Source organism: Pristis pectinata, chromosome 30, assembly GCF_009764475.1.
Source record: "Pristis pectinata isolate sPriPec2 chromosome 30, sPriPec2.1.pri, whole genome shotgun sequence".
NCBI classification, from domain to species: Eukaryota; Metazoa; Chordata; class Chondrichthyes; order Rhinopristiformes; family Pristidae; genus Pristis; species Pristis pectinata.
This window is the reverse complement of record NC_067434.1, coordinates 20,805,452-20,823,301: the sequence shown is the minus strand read 5'-3', so window position 1 is coordinate 20,823,301 and position 17,850 is coordinate 20,805,452. Positions and strand designations below refer to the sequence as shown.

The window sequence follows — 17,850 nt, the reverse complement described above, 5'->3', positions numbered from 1 at the left end:
GAGACCGTCGCCTCTCAGCCCCTTGCCGACCGCATCGGCGCGCATGCGCGGCAACGGCGGATTAAAACAGGCGCGCATGCGCAGCAAAAAGCCGGGGTGCGTTGCCGTCTCCCCCGGCGGGCAGACGACCAGTAGCGCCTGCGCAGTGTGTTCTCCCGGGGAGGCTCGGATCGTCCGCGCAAAGAGCAGAGCGTTACCGGCGCACGCGCAGTGGGGAGCTGCCCTCGGTCTTGCCCGTCTTGGCCGTCGCGCATGCGCACCGAGCGCCTGGAGTTGGCGTCACGCAGTGGCCGAGCGGAGAGAAACAGCGCGCCCTCGGAGCGGGAATGGGGCCGAGGAGCGGCCTCTGGTACCGGTACCGAGCAGCGCCGGCTCCCCGCCATCCGACTTCACTGCGGAGCAGATAACAGAGGATCGGTGCGGGTCGGGCCGCTGGGGAGCGTTGAGGTAAGAGAGGGAGAGAGTGGAGCGGGGAGTGTCCGGGGTGGCAGCGGCCCGCCCGGGGGCAGGGTGGGTGGGTGCTGTGTGTCCCCATGCTGCCGAGGCGCATCGCTGCCCCCTGCACAGCACCTGCTGCAGATCAATTCCAACACATCACCCCCCCCCCAATGCATTATCCCCCTACACATTGTCTCCCGCAGGTCTGCCCCCAACACAACCCCCCCCCCCCACACATCATCTTCTGCAGGTCTACCTGCAACCCAACAGCCCCCAACGCATCACCCCTCCTACACATCAGCTCCCTACACATCGTCTCCCGCAAGTCTACTCCTCAACGCATCACCCCCCCCCCCGAACACATCATCTCCCGCAAGTCTACTCCTCAACGCATCACCCCCCCCCCGAACACATCATCTCCCGCAGGTCTACTTCCTACAAAACACCCCCCAACACATCACCCCCCCCCACACATCATCTCCCGCAGGTCTACCCCTAAAGCATCAGCCCCCAACGCATCACCTCCCGCAGATCACACCCCAGCCCACCACCCCCCTAGTTCATTATATCCAGCACCCCGCCATGGACCCTCTCGAGTCATCAACTCCACCCATCCAACAGTTGCCCCATCCCCACCCCTCGATCTGGCTCCTCCCCCTCCTCCTCCCCCTCCTCCTCCTCCCCCTCCCCCCTCCCCCTCCTCCCCCTCCTCCCCCTCCCCCTCCTCCCCCTCCCCCTCCTCCCCCTCCTCCCCCTCCTCCCCCTCCTCCCCCTCCCCCTCCTCCCCCTCCTCCCCCTCCCCCTCCTCCCCTCCCCCTCCTCCCCTCCCCCTCCTCCCCTCCCCCTCGTCCCCTCCCCCTCGTCCCCCTCCCCCTCCCCCTCCCCCTCGTCCCCCTCCCCCTCCCCCTCCCCCTCGTCCCCCTCCCCCTCGTCCCCCTCCCCCTCCCCCTCGTCCCCCTCCCCCTCGTCCCCCTCCCCCTCCCCCTCGTCCCCCTCCCCCTCGTCCCCCTCCCCCTCCTCCCCTCCCCCTCCCCCTCCCCCTCCTCCTCCCACTCCCCCTCCTCCTCCCACTCCCCCTCCTCCTCCCCCTCCTCCCCCTCTTCCTCTTCCTCCCCCTCTTCCTCCCACTTCCCCCCCCCCACCCGCAGCAGTTCCCCTCCCTGGGCTATGCTATCCCCCACATCTTCCCATAGCATCCCCCCTATACAATACCCTGCTTAGCCTACTCTGCTTGCTTGAAGCAGCCTACTTATGCCCTACTCTCACTTTATTCCCTTGTACCCTTTCTCACGCATCACTCTCCTTACCCATATGTCTCTCTCTACTTTCACCTGCCCCCAACCATCCGCTGCCCCAACCCCATTTGTCCCCACTGGTTTCCATAATTCACCTATCTCAATGCATTTAGCTCCCACTCCAATTTCTCACTCCCCTCTCCCCTGATGTACCACTCATCTGGTGCATGTGTGTGGCTGCATAAGAGCAGGAATATGCATGATCTTTCTTGGGGGTAAAAGAGCAAACTGCTGGAGGAACTCAGCAGGTCTGGCAGTATCTGTGGAGGTAAAGGGATAGTGGATGTTTTGGAGTGAGATGCTGATGACTGTTGGCCTGAGAAATTCTGCATTCTTGTGTTATACATGCTTATGCAAGGGAGGAATCTAGTTGTAATTGAATCCACTTGAAATTTTGTATTTGTATGACAACACAAGCTTGTCTGTGGGTTTGTGTAGTTGTACACTAGTCTGATTTTTGAGACCGCACTTGTCTTATGAGGATGTTTGCCTTTGATTTGTCTCCATTGGTGCCTGACTTTGTGTATGTTTATGTGTGACTTTCTGCATGAGAGTGATGTACGTTTTAGCATTAGAGGAGCTGGTTACATTTACATCAGTGCACAGCTCAATGAGAGTTTGTCTGTGCAGAACGGAACAGTACAATGATCATTCTGACTGAGCTGTTCTGATTTATGAGAATAAACTTTGCAATTCATATATATATTTGCCTTTGCTTGTGTCCACCTCTGAGAGGCTGAGATAATTTTTGCCTCTTGGTTTAGCAATGCTCTTGTTTACTTGAAAGATACTGAAATGAGAATGAAATTTACAGTGCTAATTTAACTGAGAATGATATGTGTCTGCCTTTGAAATTCTGAATAAAGGTTTGAAATTGTGGAAGTATGCTCCACCTTTATAAGAATGATATATTTTGTCTATGATAGTCTCACTGTCAGACAGTGTATATGGGTGATTCTGTACTTGTGCTTCAGTGAAGCTATGCACTTGACTGCACATGACTGAACCTGCCAGGATGTGAAAGTGTGTACTACTTTGCCCCTTCCTCTGTAGTTGTGTGTACCTGTGCAAGAGTTCTTGCATTTCCTTATGTGTGAGCAAGTTTATGTGTGAGTACAGGAGCTTTGCACTATCCTGCATTTGAGTGAAAAGGTTTTGTATCCGTTTCTGAATATAACTGTAAATCTGTGTGTGCACATCCAGTTGTGTTTCATGTGCAAACTGAGTCTGTGTATCTGTCCCTACACAACATTGTGTGAGCGTAGTGCTGTTGTGTCTTTGCTTAGATGTCTATGTGAAAATCTTTCTTTGGATGAAAGAGAGAAATTTGCATGTACGATTGTGTACCTTTCTGTTTGAATGCTTTTGTTTACAAAGGTGAGGCTGCAGCTGCCAGCAAAGATGAGAGAGGAGGATGATATTTCATTTGTGGCTGGTTGTGAGACATTGCAGTAAGGAACATGTTTTCCTGTCAATATGTGAATGCAAGTAAAACTAAGACATTAATTTTACATTTGTATTCAAGTAATTGATAATTTGCTGATCAGATTTCATTTTCTGTTTTTAAATTTTGCTAGTTGCTTGTAAAGAGTACATTTTACAATTTCTCATCATACAGTCATTTACAAGGTGACAATTAACATGTAGGATTTAGTAAACGACCTATTCCTTGGCATTGAGATTAAAGGATGATTTAGTTGAGGTGTTCCGAGTAATAAAAATTGAGTAAATGGTTCTCTCGTTGAGGAACATGAGAATATTTATAACAACTAGAGTGATGTTTATTTACTATCGATTCTGTTATCCTGTCAGAAACATCTGGGGAAAATTCTGGAAGAATGTGGATTATGGTGGAAAGTTATGGATGCAGAATCAGGGTGGTAAAAAGAGTGGATGTTAGTTTGGAGTTGAGGGGAAATTGAAGAAATGTTCTCACTTTATCTTCCTGAGGATGCAGAGTTTTTTTTCTCTTTGATTCTGTTGCTTCCTCAAGATCCTAAATTAATGGCAAAAGTAGGAGCTATGAAGCATCTTTTCATAATTAAAGTGTAGTCACTTGTGATATAATAACTGTAGCATCCACTTAGCGCACAGTAAATTCCCAAAAACAGCAATGTAATAGTGATCAGAACTATTTTTATTTCAAAAATACTTTATATAATATATTATAGTAAAAGCATTTGAACACGTCTTTCTCTATACTTGCTGTGCCATCAATTCAGTACATTCTCCTACAATGCAAGAATCCTTGTGTGTTTTCCTCTGTAAATAATAAACCTATGAAGCATTAGAGAGGCTGTTACACAGGGCCCAGCTCATCAATGTCCAGGGGTGGCAGAACCCTAGATTGTGGTTCTTCTCAACTGAGGTTTGGTGGCTGCTCCAAGATTCAGTGTGTCCCGCAGCATGTACTCCTGCACTTTAGAATGTTTCCTTTTATGTGAAGACCAATAAGTTTTTGGCGGACCAACTGCACCTTTTTAACGAGCTTATGATCTAACAGCAGCAATTGATGTTTGTCTCAGTATGTGTTGCTGGGAACAACCTGTAGATCAGAGTCCTCTGTTATGCAGCTGCTTGGAGTGAATCGAGACAATGACCATTGCATTCTTTCCCAGACCTTCTTGGCAAATGCAGAGTTTGCGAGGAGCTGGATATTTGTCTCATCCTCACCATAGCCATTTCAAGGACAGTGTGTGGTGGGACTGAGAATCCAAATGTGCAGGAAGGTTCTGACAGGGAGAGCTGATCTCACTGCCAGTCAAGTCAGGTCTTGGTGCGTGTTTGTGAGTTCTAATGATGAGGCATTCTGCCAAATCACTTTCGTAGTCAGCTCACACAAACCATCCCACAGGATCCCCCACGTCCTCGGGCAGGGCTTCCAAGACATTCCGTGTTGACCACTGCCTGATGGACTGGTGAAGAAAAGGTATTTTTCTACAGAAACTTTTCTTTGAAGGGCAGGTACTGTGGCAAGGCCCAGTTGAATAAAGCATTGCGCAGCAACTAGATCAGGCACATCCGTTGCAAAAAGGACAGGTAAAACCTCAGCGTGAAGTGATACTTCGCGTTTGTGTTCTCGTCTTTATGCATAGCTTGATACAGCCACACTCAAAGATGGTCGTAAGGATGACGGCTATGTTGAGTATGCTTCTATATCCCTTTTCTCTGGAGACTTGAAAATCATGACCTGATGGACACAATCCATTCTGGATCTCCAGGTGAAAAGGAAGATGGCTCCAGTGATTACCATGGTGCAGTAGTGGGGTATGGGCCACAGCTGTGCCATGTACAGCAACACTAAGAGCAGCTCTTACTGATGACCAGGTTCTTTCCCACCATCTTGAGGGAGAACTGCTCCCACATTTCCAATTTCTATTTCACCTTGGCTCCAAACAATTCTTGGCACGTCCAGGCTCCTCGGAAGCAGAATCCCAGCACCTTCAGGTCATCTGACTTGATGTTGAGGGGCACAGAGGGTCATTCAGGCCACTTGTTAAAGAATGTGGCCTCGTTCTTGTTACAATTGGCTCTGGCCCCCAAGGCCAGTTCAAACTAGTTGTAGATGCTGATCAATCTGCAGGCTGGCAGTGGATTCGAGCAGAAGACAGTAATATCATCCGTGTATAGAGAACTTTGATCTGAGTGCCCCCCACTGCCAGGCATCATCACCCCTATAATGCCTGTGTTCTTCCTGATGGACTCAGCACAAAAGCTTGATAAAACAAGCAAACAAAACAGAGGTGAGTGGGCAGCCTTGCCTGGCTGAGATTTGATGGGGAAGATTTCTGTTTTCTATTTGTTGATTTGGGCTGTGCTATTGACGTCTGTCCAGAGCAGTTGTATCCAATTCCTGATTCCCTCCCTAAAGCCCATTTTGGAGAGCACATCCATCATGTACTTCTATATCAAAGGCAGTCTCCTGGTCCAAGATGATCAGGCACATGTCCGCCTTCCTGCTAGCACGTAGGTGATAATATCCCTGAGTAGTGCATGGCTATCACAGATTTTCCTGCTTGGTATGGGACGGTTTTAGTCTGAGTGGTTTGCCTGTCCGAGAGCAGGCTGGACTCAATTGACGATGGCTTTAGACAGAAACTTGTAATCCGCATTCAGCAGTGATATGGGACACCAGTTTCTGATGTCCTCCCTCTCCCCTTTCTGTTTGTAGATGAGGGTGATCTTGCCCTTCCTCATGGATTCTGACATGGTGCCGGCTAGAAGCATAGTGTGTACACTTCCAGTAGGTCAGGTCTGTCCAGTCTGAGAGAGCCAAGTACAATGCTCCCTGAACAGTTCCTATGTTAAAGAAACATATGAGGTTAACAGCATGTCAGGTTGCATCTGTGGGAAAACAAACAGTTAACTTTTCAGGTTGATGGCTTTTTACAACTGTGAAGGAGAGAAATGAAACTCAGTAAGCTGCAGGGAAAGTGGGGGAGGGGGGATGTCTCTGATAGGGTAAAACTGGGGTAACCATGGGGATAAACTAGTAAACAAAGTTATCTGTTGATGAGTGAATGGGAGCAATTAAAGACTGAGAACATTGACATAGGAATGTAGCAGTTGCAAAATGCAGAGCAGGAAGACGTGCCTGGCAGGCCAGGCTGGGCACATACTCCACTTCCAGAGGGGAAAAAAATAAGGTAAAAACAAACAAGCTGAGCCAATATCATAGTTAGATCATTGGTACAGACAGAGACTTCAAGTTACCTGAAGGTGTAGAATTCAATGTTGAGTCCAGCATTTATGCATTTTGCACTGTAATCAAGGTCATAGCACACATTTAACATACAAACTGATCTGTATCCAAAGGGAAATGTGAAAAATGTTGTTTGAGGGGTCGTTGTTGATCAGGACACCACTAATAAACCCCTCTGCTCTGCATTGAAATAATGCCAATGCCACTGAAATTTTTTCATCCACCTTTTCTTTTTTGGCTATGTGTATTTAACTCAATACGGCACTGATGACAGTGCATCATGTTACCTCAGGTTCACAACTGCTGGAAAATATGACCAGTGTATTTTTATTCACATCCTTCCTATCACACTGTTACTGATGAGAAGTTGGGACATCCAGCAATCGGAGCTTGGGGGGGGGAAGGCCGCAGCTTGATCTCATCCCTGTTAGATGCTTGCCCACTGATTGCAAATCATTTGCATTACATTGATTCATTTGACTCTTCAGTGATAGAAGGGAGTAGAGAATTTTGAAACAGGACACAATCCTGGTGTATTTTATGCTCCTGTATAGCCAGATAATTTATTTTGTAATAAAATCTGACATAAAACAATTATTGATGTTTTTGGTATCACCATTGTCAGTTTTGATAAATCAGTTTTAATAAGGATATTCAAGAAATTATTTATATAATGAAACTATTAAAATCCATTGATTGCAATCCTGCAGCTAAGTTCAATTAGCAAGGTTTTGTACAAACACACTGCTTCACATTCCACCCCCAGCCTGTAGGCTGTCGCAGGCTTTTCACTCAGTTCTAATGTTGGTTGTAAATGTTGATTTGAATTTTTTAATGTAATCTGATATTTGTGTTTTATGGTATAAATTCTATAACAGCTGTATTTACAGTTTGAATAAAATGTCACAATCTGTAATTATGTTCAAACTTTTTGTTTCTTATGAGGAACGCACAAGCTAATTTGATACTTTTTTTTCTATTGACATATCTATGAAATGCACACATTAAATGCAATTTAGTTGTGGACTGTGACAGACGTGAAACAACCATTTTGCTTATTATGTCTTTGTTATTTTGTTCCCTAAGGCAACTAAGTTAAAATCTTACAGTCCTGATTATTCTCTATACACAAGTGGTGTGTAATCTTTTTCTGTGATGGGCTGGGCGAGATTGATAAATCAAATTGCTCCTGAGTGTCACTCATAAGTGCAGAAGTCCACAATTTCCTCTAAGGTCTTGCTACTGTCATTCTAACTGAGCTCTGACTGTGGCCTCCTCATGGAATCCAGTGATGAAGTGCCAACATTCTATCATTTCCCATTAATAATGCTGGGAAATCTGCCTGCTAAATCAGTGGTAGACTTGATTCAGTTTCATTGACTCCATTCATTTCAATGGAGAGGAATGGCTGTGAGGGAGAGAGGCAAGTTTCAGATAATTTGATGAATTAAATTCAACTCGTGTTTAACTTTATTTGATTTAGGTTTTGCATTTTTATTAATTTTTAGTGGTTGAATATTTATCATTGTGTGTAAAGACATTTGCAAATATTAGAAATTCTGGTTTTGTCATCTAAGTATAAGATGTCAAAATCAGGCTATCGAAATACTTATGGGGGTGGGACTTGCTGTTAAAAGCAGGAAAATAGTTGTTTAAGTGAGTTGGATCCTGTGGGCTACATGTTGTACACACTGTTATACATGTTTATGTTAATTTTTGTAAGCAACAACTTGGTTTTTATTTAAAAGCATTTTCAGAAATTTTTCTTCATAAGCTTATTGGTGATGAATTCTACATTTGCACTGATATCTGTAACAACTTAAACGCATTTTAATGTTTCTTGCTTTTCCTCTTATTGCCAATCACTAGAAACAATGTTATCCAATAACCCTTCCTAATCTTGAAGATTTCTAACAAGTTATCAGCCACCAAAGTTGTCTACTCTTTTTCTCTCCTTTTGTAACTTGTTATCCATGATGATGTTTGAGTGGGTAGCACCCTCGCCTCTGAGTAAGTCCAATTATCTCAACCTGAGCACAGTATCTAAAACTGACACTCCAGTTGAATCCCAAAGAAGTAATGCTCTGTCACTTGTGGGCCTTTGAATAAGATGATTAAAGAAAAGGCCATATCTGCTCCCTCTGTTGCACTTGACAGATTCTACTTTACTGCTTCAAAGCAGAGATGGGAGATTATTCCCCTAATTAAATATCACTAAAATGTTAGTCGGACTTTGTAACATTCCTCTTTCTAAGACAGTGAAGATTGTTTGCTGTGTTTCTTGTGTGAAAAACATTGACTTCATTTTTCTCTGTAAACTGCTTTGGGATGTCCTGCGGTAGTGAAGGTCATTACATAAATTCAAGACATTTTCTTAACACAGTTCTTCAAATGAAACTGAATAAACCTTCTTTGTTCAGATTCCAGTCTTGGACTGAAAACTTTATTGGTTGTCCTGCTCATAAGCTGAGATAGAAAATGCTTTGAAACTATGTTGGGGCCTGCACCTAAAAGCTGGCAGTATTTTCAGAATGTATACATAGGAAGTATTTGGTTTAATTAATTAGCAGTTGAACCTTGAATCAGAAATATGTGTTTAACTTGTAATTGAGGCTGACATTCACTTGCTGCGTTGCGGGGAAAGCTACATTAATGAAGTACAGCATTCTTCAGTTGAGATGGTAAACCGAGATCCTCTGCATGTTCCAGTTAGATTAACTGGTCATTGATCTCACTGTTGAATTTTGTAGAATGACTGCTTCATTTGTCTACATAAGTAATTACAGTTCAAATTATTTCATTTTAGAAGCATTATGAAAAATCTCTCTTGGATAAAGCAAATTAAAGTATGATTACAGTAGCAGAGGAGTTGCTCCTTTGTTGAATAGTCCTGTAACAGCTGTTAAGGTTTACCTATAACTAAGGTGGAGTTTGACAGAGTTCCAGAGGGTGGCTGGCTCCATGGAATCAAATCCTACCAATGAGTCAACTCCTTCAGCAGGGCAAGAGGATTAAAAATGAAAAGAGAATCCATGTTGAAGTGGTTTACAACCAGATAGGGAATGCATTGAGCATTTTTATTTTACCTGTGACTGTATTCTTCAAAATTGAAGTTCAGATCGCCAACCATTTCTGCTTTGATCCAAGACTTATTGATGTTGTCTTTGGCAATTACAATTTGGATTGTGTGGGAAATTTAGAGCCCCCCGACTTCTATGAACTGGAAATTAAAGGTGAGGCTTAAAGGATCATCTTGTTCAGCCATTATCTTTTATTAGTGTCCATTTCTGAAAGATTTGCACATACTTAACTGAAACAGAAGGCTTGCACTGTTAGACTTTTCTTGTTCTGTCGCAACTTGCAGTGCCTAATGCGGTTTGGAATTTAACTGTTTGAAATTCAGTAATATTTGAATCTAAGATGTTTCATTGTTATAATACAGTGCAGAAGAGGCAAAAATTCTGCCTATTGTAACCGGATTCATCATATGGTAAAACTAGTAGGTAGTTTATGGATTCTGAAAGGACATAAGTGTGTTGCAGTTATTAAAACAAATGGTTTACAACATTATATATCAGTTTTGTAAATACTAGACTGCAATCTCAACATTTCAGAAGATGAGTGAATGGTGTATTTTTGCTTCTGAGTGTAGTTGGTGTACTTGTAAAGTGAAAAACTTCAGAGGGCTATGGGGAAGGGATAGTGGGATTAATTAACTGTTTCAAAATACTGGTCAGGGTATGATGGACTAAATACTAAATGATTTTAATTTAAAACAACTGATTGACCTTGTCTACTGAGTTACAATTTTGATTTTTTTTTTGAAAAACTCCCTTATTTCATTGCTTTTCTTCTGTATGATTCTGCCCCTCTTTCTCCCCCCCCCCCAACTTTTCACTCTGCTTTTCTCTTGAAAACTATTCATTACTTACAGTTTACCATGTCCAGTATACCATCCATAGATCAGAGGCTCCCAACCCCTTTTGAATAAAGCCCCACTTGTTCAGAACTTGGTAAATACATAACCCTCATTATGAATGCCTGATAATGTCACAGGGTGTTCCTTTTTTAATGATTTGGGAATCCCCAAAACCACCCCAAAGACCTAAAATTTCATGGATCTACGAAATCTTTGATATTCAACCCTCTCTACCCTCAGTGTGGGTACATTAAGGAGTGACGGGAGAGGTGTAAGGAGAATTGGGATTGGAGATGGTTGCCACTGCTGCCACTACCTCCCAATCCCAGAATAGAACTGCTGCTTTGGGGGATTTTGGAATATGGAACTTTGATTGCACTGTCTGTGCTCTACTCCACTTAAGTGATAATTTACAAAAGTGAAGAACAAGAAAGAGTTAATATGCTTCTCGATTAAATAAGACTGTGGACATTTACCCAAGTAGTTTGCTGGAGTCAGGTCAAAGAGCATCCACTGCTTTTATTGTACAAAGGACTTTCTGTTGGCTTGAAGGGTTGCAAAATTCACTTTTTTCTGCATTATAAGAGAGTGCATTTTCTGGCTTAGGTGTGAACTAGTATAACTCACCCTTTCCTTCCCTGTTCTACTCTCAGGAATGATCAGGTTCAACTGCTTTTCCAGATCCTGTTCCAACGTGAAGCCAACACGTTACTGCTAGGTTTCTCAAATTGCTTAATTTTAAAATAAAAACTTAAATGCCTTAAATAAAGCACTTTAATTTCTGAAGACCGTTCATTTCTCTTCATTGATGATCTTAATTATCAGTTGGAATAATCAGTGAGATGCAAGTATTAATTATAAGGGATGTTTCCAAAATACAAAATGTTCTAATTTTAAAAAATTATGTTGAATTTATATCTTGATTAAAGTATTTGGAGTTTTTTTTAGTTTGCAGTGAACTTTTTGAATTATTGGGAAACCTTTTTTTGATAAGTAACTTTGGCCATTGAAGACCAGTTGTGACATTTTCCCTTTTTCTGAACTGTTCAATTTGATTAAATTTAATCACAAGTTACTTGAATTTTTTTGAACACCAGTCAACATTTAGCAGTGGATACTCATTTTGTGCAAATAACTTGTGAAATAACATTTTCATTTATAAGTGGTGGCATCTATCACTAAGGATCTTCACCGTCTGGGACATACCCTCCTCTCATTACCATTGGAAAGGAGGTACAGGAGCCCAAAGACCCACACTCAACAATTCAGGAACACCCTCTTCCCCTCCACCATCATATTTCTGAACGGTCCATTAACACTACCTCGTTATTCTTTTTGTTTTTGCACTATTTGTTTATTTTTGTAATTTATAGTAATTTTATGTCTTTGCACTGTACTGCTGTGACGAAATAAACAAATTTCAGGCCACATAAGTCAGTGATAATTCTGATTTTTTTTCTCATTGGCGATCTGAGGAGTAACTTTTATAGAGTGTGGTGAATATCTGGAATGAGCTGCCAGAGGAGGAGGGAGGAGGAGGTGTGGAGGCAGATACAATGTCAATATTTAAGCAGCATTTGGACAGGTACTTGGATAGGAAAGGTATTGAGGGTTATGGGCTTGATAAGGGCAAATGGATTGAGTGGTAGATCGGCATCAGAGTCAGCATGGAAGATGTGGATCAAAAGGACCTCTTTCAATGCTGTAAGATCTATGATGCAATGATTCTATCATATATCTTAAAACTTTAAAGAGGTTTAAAGGTAGTGAGATTAATAAGCAGTTTCATATAAAGTTGTATGGTATCAAATATCGTTTACATGTCCTTTTGATATTCTCAAAGCAAATATTGATGGTTTTTTAATATTTATTTTGTGTTTTTTTCATGTATATATTTTTGTCTTTTTTTATATTACTAAAAAGCCCAGAGCTATTTCTTGGTCATGGGTTGACATTTAACTAATATCTTATTCTTTGGCATGATATCACTACACACCTCATGAACACAGGACAATTAAACTTGTGTTCAGTAAAATATTTAGCAACTTTTGCAAAGAATGTAACAATCTTTAGAAGAGGTTGTGGGTTTCAATGGAAGAGATGACTTGCAAGTAAGAATGTCATTGATGATACCCAATTTGTCCTACACTTCAAACAGTTGAAGTAGATTTTTGTTGGAATGAATTGATCTATTTATGTTTGGCAAATATTATAGTTATGCCTCTGATATTTTAACATTAAAGCATGTGGTATCAGCTGAAGTATGACTGCACATTGGTCTGACGGTAGTTTTATTATTCTGCCCCTCTGTCTCCCTCAATGAAGCACTCTGGGAAAAACATCCCATGTTTGTGGTGTCACATAGATATGAATTGTTATCATTATAAACCCAGTCCAGTTTCTGGACCATCAATGCATCAGATTCTACCAGCAAATATGTAATTTTGTGTGGCATGGTTTGAAGAGGTGTACATTATTTTGTTTAAAGTGATGTACTGTTAAGTTATTTTTGATTATAATGTATTTTTTTTCTGTACAACATTAAAAATCCTAAAAGAGGCTGATTTGCTAATAACAAAGACTAAAGCGTCAATTAAATTCTATTTCCCCCCCCCCCCCCAGCAGAGAAACCGATACAAAGAGGAAGAAAAATAAACTAACAAACCAGAGGATGCCTCTGATTTCCAGTTGTGCCAACAAATGGAATTTTGTTTTCTCAGTTTTTTCCCTCTGTCTCTTTAAAAATTTGCATTTTTTTCTCCACTTTTTACATGAATGATAAATCTACTCATTCAAAGGTAATATTTTCCATGTCTTTTATTCCTGTTGAGAAACATATGCATTAATTTAGTTGTTCTATGCTAATATGATGATTTTCTGTCTATCCATAGATTTTTATTTCAGCTCGCTCACTATTGCGGTACAAATTCTGCAGTCACTGGCAGTCATCTTATAGTTTTGCCAAATGGCCGTTCTTTCATTTGTGAGGTCAGCAGGCAAGCCAGTCACGCAGGCCATCTCAGCCAAGTCGAATCTTGTTCTTGCAAAATCCACAGATGTGCGCTTTCCACAAGTGCAGAGTCAGTAGCAATTGAAAACAGGAATCATGGTAAATCTCTTTATTTCCCCCTACCTTCGGGAGTAATAGGTAAATGTAGCATCTCTATGCAAAGGCTCATTGTTGGCACCCATGCCACTTGAAATCAGTTGAGTCAGTGTAGGCTAGCAATTAAACATTATGGTCAATGTAACTTAATGTGTTGCAGCATTCGTGGAGTTGGATAGAAAATCCCCCTGTTGCACAGTTGGACTGTAACATACATATTTTAAAATCTATATCTGTTTTTTTTCCTGTTTGATTGTGGAATTATCTATGTCACGATTACATATATATTAAAAATTCTAGTTTTCCAAAATAGTACATTATCTGCATCACATTTTTTCCGAAGCTTGATTTACCAAATTACATCAATGAGACTAGTGCAGTAATTGCTGTCTACTGAATGTTAAATAAATATCTTGTTTGCTGAATTCCACCTGAATGCATTAATTCAAATACTAAATCTTTCCATCTGCACTGATTACATAGTTATTCCAATTAAAGTTGCCTTGGATGTTTCTGAGTATGCTATAATTGCAAATCTTTCAATCTATCATCTTATAGAATGGGAGATTTCCCTCCTTTGTGCCTTTTTTTAATGCACTGGCATCAGAAAACTACCCTGTTCACAGCTAGACGTTAGCAAAAACAACTTTTAGCTGAAGGTGATGGAATTTTTCATTTAGGTCTGCTCTGATTTTGGCACACGTTTATTGAGATGTGTGCAATTGCTGATCTGCTCTATTGGTTTTATATTTTTTGGTCAAGTATTTTTTCCATTGTCATTCACTCCCTTCATTATTTGGTTTTATCATTCTTCCATGAAGTGTGTGAGTGGGGGAAGAAAGATGGGAAAAAAATAGAATGTAAAAAATCTATAAAAGCAAAATGAAAGAATATGGGGGGAGAGTCAGGTTTATTTGCTGCCATCATCTCAAGATCTGCACAATGTGTGTAGAGAACTTGAAGTAAAGAAATTTTGTTTTTGGTTATTCAGTGTTTTGGTATGGTGAGAAATTTGAGCAGAGTATCTGGATATCCCCCTTGCTGCTTTGTAACTAAATCCTTCTTATCAATGGAAATTAATAATAAGTAGACTAAATGATGAGTAAAACATTATATACAGATTGGACTGCCAAGCCTTGTAAATGAAGTTATTATTGGGTGGTATAGTGATTAATTCTGATGCTAGCTCAGTAATTTTTGAACCATTGACCCAGAGTCACAAGTTTGAATCACACTATGGTAGCTTGTGAATTTAAAATAATTTAAATCTGGAATTTAAGTAAAAAGCTAGTTTCAGAAATTGCTGGATTGTTATAAAAGCCCACCAATTTCTAATGTCCTTCAGGGAAGAAATCTGCCATTCTTACTCATTTAAGCCTAGATATGTGCATAAGACCCACTAATTGCAATTAGCATTAATTTTTAAGTTTTGTTGTGAAAAAGCAACCTTATTTCATTTTTTAATTGAAACATTAATCAAGTATGACTTACTATATTAGCAGATATTAACAAAACCATGAGACTTGCATTCTGAGTTTTAAATTTGTATTAAGGCAATTTGAAATTTTAACAGTTCAAAACTTAAGAATGGTAAAGGTTAATTTATATATGTGTTCACATATGGTTCTTTATTTGTAGAAATAAAAGGTTCTTGTGTTTTGCATTTGAAAGAGAAATCTAGGCAATTTTAAATTCTCTTGTTCTACATCCAGAATCTTAGCAATGCCTGGGAAAAGATGCTTGTAGTGGTTTGCTTGTCATTCCAGTGGATTTTGGAGGATTTTGCTGAGACAGCATTTGTGGTACCTTTCTGGTGTCATGAGGTGCTTGCTGTAAGTATGCCATGTGTCAGATGCATATAGGAGAGCAAGAATTGCGGACTGGTAGACCATAAATTTTTGCCAGGATTGAAGTCTAACTTAAGATTTATGTAGTATTGGAGGTGAGGTGCTTTTGAAACTTGTCACTTAAAGGATGGAAGAAAATAGCACTGGATTAGCTGATCATTCTTGGTTGAATGATAAATGTTTGACCAGGTCATTGAGAATATTCTGTAAAATTTTTGAATGGGCGATGGGATCTTTCGACATTGATCCATAAAGACAATTGGATACCAAGATTAATATGTCATCTGAAAGACATTAACTCTGGTGGGTCACTTGCTGCACTCAGGTGTCGGGTTAGGTTGCACTGACTGAATGCAATTTGTGGAGGCTGAACTTGTAATCTTCTGATTTGGGTGTGGGTGATGCTATTGAGCAGAGACTGGCAGTTCTGATTGTAGATTAATAACAGTTATAGTTTTCCATGGCTGCTGAATTACATGACTCTGCCCAAATCAATGTCTGGGTTTATCAGTGAGATAATGATGAACTGGCAGTGTTTGCTGTTAATACATTATGAAACTGGTCAACTACTAGTGCAGGCATGTGTAGTTAACATGGAAATTCAGACAATGCTGCCAGTGATGCCTCTGGAGGGTGTCAGTTTGCATCCTTTGTCACCATGATCTTCAGAAGTCAGGCAAGAAATATTCTTTAAAAAAATTCCTGAAAGTAGTGCATTTTGTTGAAAGTATGAGTTTTTTAATGGTGCACTAAACCACAATTAGCCCTTTACAACCTCTCTGGTCTTAATACATAAATCTTAAATGCAAGGATTGTCAATTTATCAGGTTATTTTACGGAGCAAAACATAAAAATAGTTAATCATTTTTAAAAAATTCCATTTTCAGTTTCTACATTAATCATCTTGCACTCTTCATTCTGCACAGTATAAAGTGTTTTAGAAAGTTAGTCAATAGTTGTGCTTTTCATTTCCTTGTTTACTGTCTTTGAGAACTCTTCATTATGACCAGCTACTTGGCCTCTTCACTGCTAGATGTCACAGGTTTCCCTGTAACTGACATGGGGAAAGGTGAAATCCATGTTTGCAGGTAACTGTACCTTCGCGTTACGGCAGTTCGGGTAGCGGAAATTCACTTTTACAGAATTCACAATTTGCTTTTGATTAATGTCATGCCTTCAGACCTTTTTTAAACTGAACATGCTTTATATGTTACAAGTACCTTCAGACATTGGGCCTGTTCCTGAGAAGCACGTGACATAAATGTTCCTCAGTCAGGCACTTAAGTGAAAGGCTATACTTTAAATTTTCTTTAATTGTCCTTGCCTGTTACTTTTTTTAACAATTTCTTATTATAGTTCAATATTATTAGAGTACTGTTACTTACTGAATTATCCCATAATTAATGTTATAAAGGGGTACCTCATCTTCCTCACCATCCTTTTGAGTGCTTGTAAACTGATATAGGCAATCGCTACATAACACTTCTGCAACATCTCCAAATTTCACACTTGCTCCAATGTTATTCGGCCCTGGAAAACACAGTAATTATTGATTTTAAGGAATTGAAAGAAAAACAAATTAATGAGTAGCATAAGAAATAGTAACAGGAGTAGGCCATTGAGTTGAACTTACAGCTGAGTTTTTATCTCAGCACCGCTTTACTACACTCATCTCATATTCCTTTATCAAGATCCATTTATCAAGCTGTGGAAATATAGTCTATGTAATATTATTGGCAATGCAGCAGACAGCCCCATAAAAATAAGAGAAATGAATGACCATATCAGTCATACGTGATGTTTAAAGGATAAATAGGACCATGTACTGGAAAACTTTTTTCTTTGAGTTGTGCCTTGGGATCTTTTACATTCGACTACAATTGTAGGCTCACCGTTGTCTCATCTGAAAGACTGTATCTTCTACGTGCAACTTACTCTGAAGTGGCATTCTAACTTATGTGATGTTTGGTGTGGAACAAACCTGAAACCCATTGACAAAGGCAGAAGCATAACCTATCACTAAGGCAAGGTTAACAGTTGGCAATCAGGAACAGCTAGTAAAGCAGTCATAAGCTAACATGGACCTCTCAGATCCATTCTGCAGTGTTTTGACTTCAGTTTGGGAATATTTTTTGTGGAACATATGCATATTACAGGAAGATGGTGCACTTGTAAAATCATCTCAATCCTTAGTTTCTATTAACTGGGTGCAAAATGGATGGATTCTTGAGCGCAGATCATCCAGCAATTGTATATTGTTGGAGAGATCAGCAGAGAGAAGTAAAGCAGAAGTCTGATATCCATTTAGATTGCAGTAAGACCGACGCATAAAAAAAATTATGAAGAAGATGGCGTGGCAATTTGGATATAAGTTTCAAGTAAAGAAATTGCATTCCTTTACAGCTACAGTTCAAGAACTCTAAACACTGAGCTGGCAAACAAGCTATTTTTAAGGTACTTTGTAGCAAATTGGACCTTATGCAATCTGAAGTATGGAGTATGCCACAAGATGACTTGAGTAGAATAGTATAGATGCATTCTAA

The 17,850-nt window shown here is 40.6% G+C and overlaps 1 protein-coding gene across 8 annotated transcripts in view; it reads left to right on the top strand.

The window, feature by feature from the left end:
- Positions 1 to 255: 255 nt before the first annotated feature.
- dlg5a (discs, large homolog 5a (Drosophila)) overlaps positions 256 to 17,850 on the top strand; it is a 169,134-nt gene continuing 151,539 nt past the window's right edge. For all 8 annotated transcript variants that reach the window (XM_052041467.1, XM_052041465.1, XM_052041466.1 and 5 more), the window contains exon 1: positions 256 to 447. The gene's annotated coding sequence lies outside the window, so the exon portion shown is untranslated. The remainder of the gene's footprint in view (positions 448 to 17,850) is intronic.